Here is a 6,316-nt window from a genome sequence, read left to right as displayed (position 1 = left end):
TGGGTAATTTATAGGAGAAATTGAGGTGGAAAATGGAGCATGCATTTGCCTGCTTTCGTTGATTTTTTTAAATAATTTTCATACCATAATGAATTATTGATTGAGACACCCATAATTTTTAACTTTTTATTTTATATTTGTCAACATCATAGGTCCATTTAATATAATTTAAAATTTTACATGAGAATTTAAAAAATTAAAGTCATGATTATTTTAAATTACAAAACAAAAATATTTGTTTTCAAGGGAATAAAGAAGAAATTCGCGGCAAAGTAAAAAGGATAAATCTAAATTGCCCCTGAAATAATGAAAAACGACAAAATATCTCCCTAACAAGAAAAGGTAAGGAGCTTTCTCAATTTTTTAGTAAAGAAGCATATTACCTCCTCTAGTCGGCAGTGTAGTTTACTCATAAATTTTGGGATTGATTTAGCTATTCTGATCTGTAACTAATTGATTATTTTTACTCTTAATTACTAAATAAACAGCACATATTTCCGTAGAAATTACATCGAATTCATAGAAAAACGCAAAAAAAAAAAATAAAAGCGTGTTGCAATATAAAGAAATAGAAAGTGATAATATTTTTCAGCTTTTATATTTAGTAATTAGGGATAAAAATGACTATTTACAAATTAAAATAACTAAATCAATCGCAAAAATGGACGAGTGAACTGCACCACCCAACGAAGAGGGTAATATAGTTCTTCATTAAAAGGTTAGGGAGACTATTTACCATTTCTTTTAGGATTTTTTTTTTAACTTTTTTCAATATTTTAGGGGTAATTTGGATTTATCCTATGAGGTTTTCGACGGTCACAGACAAATCCTAATGTCCCATCAAAAAATATTTGTGACGGATGGAATAAATTCGTTGGAAATATTAATTTCATATGAAAAATTATACCATCAAAATGTCGTTCCCATAAATAATGACATAGAAGTTTTCTGTTGAGAATTCTACCTCTCAGTCTTGTGACCTTGAGGTTGAAAACTAGGTCGCATTCGTTGAGGTCATGGTCCATGACAGTTATAGTGCGATAGCACTTAAACCTACGAATCAGAACACAGTTCCCATTGCAGCACTTCATGCGGTTGCTATTTCTGAGGTCGCACATGCCACGTCTGCAGATTTGTTAGATACGAGATAGATGCTCTTTTTTTTTTGTCTTTTATGTAACAAATTTGGTTAGTTAGTTGGGGTGATTACGCCCAATAATATATTTAATCTCCTGTATACCTTCATTTTTGGATGATGAAATCATTACAGAAAAACTAGAGAAGATTTTCTCTACAATGACTGCCTCTTGCATTCCTTTTTTCTTTGAATATATGAAGTTCAACATTTTCCGACACCTGTTGTAACGGTGGGTATGATTTATTTTGTAATGAAGTTTTAATTGGAACGGCCGTTGCTGTACAATTTTTTCAATGGAAAGTTTCTGAATGTTTTTTTTTTAAATATATTTTTATTAATTGTATTAATATTTTGCAATAAATTATTCCATATAGTTAAATTTAAAAAAATAAACAAAATGATTAATTAAATTGTATCATAATAAAGATTAGTCCAGTTGGTGGTTGGAGTTGATTGGAAACGAGTATAGTTAGATTTTTTTTGGTAGCAATTCACAAGTTAGCCCCATGTCTTGTCAATTCTCAAATAAAGTCACTACTCCTCTGTCAAAATTTCCCTTTCACTAGATATATTATATAGTAAATTACAACTATCCATGTTCGAATTTGATATAATTATAAATATTTTTTTATAATTTGAAAAATTATAAATACCCTTGTGATATTTGTTGAAATTATATAATCTTTGAATGGAGGTATGAAAATTATCATCTTTGCCCTTATAGTATTTTTTTTTTATTTTTTAAAAAATTAAAAGCTTATAAAAAATCAAACAAGATGGATGATAAAGTTTTTAAAATTATAAAAAAAATTTATCAAGTTAGTCCATAAAAAAATTAAAAAATTAAAAAATAATTCAAAATTATAATTTTTAATCCACAAGGGTATTTTGGTCAATTCACCATAAAACAATGGATGAAAACTTAACAGAATTTGGCTAATTGTTAGACTATTGTTAAGATCAGGGGGATATTGGTAATTTTTCAAACAATAAGAGCGTATTTGTAGTTATACCAAATTTCAAGAGAAGTAGTTATAATTTACCCTATATTATTTATATCATATATAATATTTATATATATATATCATTTTTTATACTAAGAAAATATATTCATCTATATTTTATATTTTTAAATAATAAATAATGATAAAAATATGTATAAACAAAATGTGTGTATTACTCATAGAATGAAGTATAAGATATATTATAATTTAAAAACTCAAAGGGCAATATGGACATTTCATGGCTTTGATAAAACAAAGTAAAGTAGTTAACAACATACAATTAATCCAAAGCTATCCCATTTTAAATTTAATCTCAAGTTATTCTATCACTCATTTATTCCCTCTGACAATGTTAATGGGACCTAAATGTCTATAAAGTTAGAATAAAAGGGTAATTTTGTCATTATAAATTGTACTGAATAGAGATATTTTTTATTTTAAATTTTCATCTTTATTAGTTTGTTTTTAAGTTTATTTTATTATATGAAATATCATAACGAAAAAGAGTGAAATGCAAAAAAATATAGATTTTTAAGAAGATTAATATTATTTATTATTTAAAATTAGCTTTAATATATTAATAATTATTTATGACATAAATATGACATTACTAATCCGACCATAAGATCCAAATATTGAACTGATAACCCGTGATCCATTTAATTTTTTGATTCGATGAATAATTTGGATTTCAATTTATTGATCAAAAATCATAAAAATATGATTTTAAGAAATTTGTCCTTAGAAGTTTCTTTATTTCACTTCCTTCCCCACTCATTGATTTGGAATAATTAGATCGTCCTCCCCTGAGGTTGTTGGAAAGATGAGGAAGATATGTGGGAGATGTGTATTATGAAATTGAGGTAAGTGTTAGACTCTTTAGTTTTAAGACATTTATTGACCCGCTGATGGTAACGAAAACGACAATTCGTCTATCAAGATATGAATTTATAATCTCAAGGTGGTAGCATTACAAATTTTGAGAACAATAAACTAAATAATATTTTGCGACTCTCTTAATAAAAGGCAAAATGCTTTTATTGTTAACACGTTGAAATGCACTAAAATGCTTTTCAAATTGATTGAATGGAAGAAATGGGAGGATTTATTTATAAAAGTTGAAAATTATCATTAAATGGACATGTCCAATCAGAAAATATAGTTTTGAAAGGTTATGACTTTTCATCCAAATGAAAACTTCATTTTACCCAAAGAACATACAATTTTCACCCAATGGACACATCATTTCATCCAAAGGGTTTCACCCGTTAGACACATTATTTCTACCAAAGGACACATCTATTCGATTTATTAGACACGGTTGGATGATGATTGGGCTCAATCAACCATCATCCATGTGTCACGACTTTTTATGCATAGTACATCATAACCAATCACTTATTTTAATCTGATCAAAATCAAATTTATTAAATAAACTTGTTCTTTAATTTAAATTAACAATTTTTCAACAGAGGTTTGGTGCAATTATACGTAAACTTTCTATAATTTGAAAAATTATATCTAATACGCTTAGTATTTATTTTCATTCAACAAATGGATCCATTCCTTAATAAAAAGAATCATGAAACTTGCTTGTTTTAGCAAAAAGAATTGAATGAGCATTCATATTTAATCTCGATTGACTTATTACTAATATTGCAGGTCAAATTATATTTTATGAAACTACCCTTATACATCTTTATACGCGCTAATGAATGTGAAGAGTACATCTCTATCCTTATAAGGATAGTTTGATCAAATGTTGTTTGTTTTAACCTCTAATAAGTTATTACTAAGTCAATTAGGTATAAATATAGATCCCATTTATTATTTTTACTAATATTAGCAAATTTCGTAAGTTTTAACTAATAGAAAAATTTATTTGTCAGACGAGTTTTTTTTTAAAAAAAAATCTAGATGTAGTTTCCCAAACTATAAGAAAAAAAAATAATTACACCCCCTCCCCTGAGGTTTGCCTAATTACACATAGACCTTTTTGTAGTTTGAAAAATTATATCTAGTACCCATGAGACTTGTTTCTGTCTAACAAATAAGTCTATCCATTAGTCAAGTTCATCGAATTTGTTGATAATAACTAAAAAATTGAAACAAATCAATATTTACCCTCGATTGATTTATTACTTACTTATTGCAAGTCGAATAAATCTTTTTATAACCAAATTACTCTCATATGTTTTCATGTACTAACATATGTGAGGAGATATATCTTTAACGTTATAAGTGTAGTTTAGTCTGAAAAAATATTATTTGACTTGCAACAAGTCAATAAAAAATTAATTGAGTTAAATATCAATATTCATTCAATTTTTTTATCTACAAATTCAGTGAATTTTAACTAAATAGGGATTTATTTATTAGACGGAAGCAAAGATCAAGGATGATAAATATAATTTCTCAAATCACAAGAAGTTACGTACATATATGACATCAAATCTAAAAAGGTGTAATTATCCAAAAAAAAAGGGATAATTATGCTCCTATCCCCTGACCTTTAGTGTAATTTCATGTAGACCTCCTATGATTTGGGGAATTATATCTAGCACTCTTGAGGTTTGTTTCAGTCTAACAAATAAGTCCCTCCGTTTGTCAAAATCTACTGAATTTGCTGATATTAACAAAAAAAATTAAAAATAATCTATTATTTACCTCCAATTGACTTATTACTGATTTATTACAGGTTAAATAAATATTTTTATAATCAAATTACCTTCATACGTTTTCACGCGTTAATGCATGCATCTTCACCGTTATAAAGATAATTTAGTTGAAAAAAAATTATTTGACCTGTAATAAATCAATAGTAAGTCAATCGAGGGTAAATATCAATTTTCATTCAATTTTTTTTAATACAACAGATTTGATAAATTTTTACTAAGGAAGAAAATAATTTGTTAGACGACATTAAATTTGAGAAGTATTATATGTAATTTTTTAAATTATAAATTGTTTTTATATAACTAACCCAAATTTTAAAAGGAGAAGTGTAAAAAGAAAAAAAAAAGAATTTAGATACAATTACACCAAAATTTAAAGGAATGTTGTAATTATTATGGCTTTTGATTTTAGAATTCAGTTTCCCTCCTCTCTCTCTCTCTCTCTCTCTGTCTCTACATACTCTCCCCACATACACAGATATCCACACTGCCACATAATTACATCACTCAAAGTTCTGCAACTCAAATCAGACAGCCCATAAACTCTGCAGCTAAAGGTACCTCCTTTTCTTGGTATTCTATCCCTTGTCCTTTTTTTACAAAAAATTCTTTTACCCCAAAATGCTTTTCTCCATTTTAGGGTTTTATGGTTTCTGCTTCATTGTTCATATTCTGTATGTAAAACCCACAGAGACACGCTGTCTCTCGCCAATATATTAGTTCTGAATTGTATGAGGAGTTGGGTGCTATTCTTTTAGCATTTTGTGGAATTTGAATTTTCGGCGGTTACAACTTTCAGGTGAAGGTTTGGTATTCTTGTGGATCTGTTGCTTAAGGTTTTGTTTGGATGAAGGAAAGTGTAAAGGGGAAGTGAAATCGATAAAAGTTGGTTTCTTTGCAATTTCCTTGAAGAGAAAATCCATAATTTTGAGAACATTCTGACTGTGGTCCAGTATAGTGAGAAATTAAAATCTATGCTGTAATTGCATTTGTAGTAGCAGTAATCTTTGTGTTTTTACTCTGAAACCAAATTGAACAAAGGGTTGTGCTTATTTTTCAATTGTATGAACTCCAATGTTCAAACATGGTGTAAGAGATTGACATGTTGCGTTTGCATGATGTTAATGCTGGGCTGTTTCTCTGGATTGCTTCTATTTGTAATATCTGCTTTGTGCTTCCATCTTCATGAGGTTTTGTTGTAGTAGCCTTCTTTGAACTTGTTGGCCATATCTGCTGAGGCACAGGTACTGTGTTTCTGCTCATGTGTATAGATGTTAGCAGTGTGTCTTATGTAACCCACATAGGCATGCACTCACGCACACACACAGACGCACTTTTCGATGATGAGATAATATTGTTATTTTGTGCGTTCTTTGTTGCTAAAGACTGGTGTTTTGATAATTGAACTCGTCGTGCCAATAGCATTTGATTTTTGAAGGAATAAATCACTTAGAGATGATAAACGGTTTGTGTTTTATTCATTATATTCCATGAGCCTT

The 6,316-nt window shown here is 28.3% G+C and overlaps 1 protein-coding gene across 2 annotated transcripts in view; it reads left to right on the top strand.

Moving 5' to 3' along the window:
* The window catches only part of LOC105156976 (RAN GTPase-activating protein 2), a 3,485-nt gene continuing 2,389 nt past the window's right edge, over nt 5,221-6,316 (top strand). Inside the window, exon 1 of one of the 2 annotated variants that reach the window (XM_011073258.2) lies at nt 5,221-5,374. The gene's annotated coding sequence lies outside the window, so the exon portion shown is untranslated. Of the gene's footprint in view, nt 5,375-5,395; nt 5,617-6,316 lie in introns of those variants that run through there. The other variant, XM_011073257.2, reaches the window with a different exon arrangement.

The sequence above is a fragment of the Sesamum indicum genome, linkage group LG3 (assembly GCF_000512975.1).
Source record: "Sesamum indicum cultivar Zhongzhi No. 13 linkage group LG3, S_indicum_v1.0, whole genome shotgun sequence".
NCBI lineage: Eukaryota > Viridiplantae > Streptophyta > Magnoliopsida > Lamiales > Pedaliaceae > Sesamum > Sesamum indicum.
The sequence above is the reverse complement of the archived record's forward strand: the minus strand, read 5'-3'. Positions and strand labels throughout refer to the sequence as shown.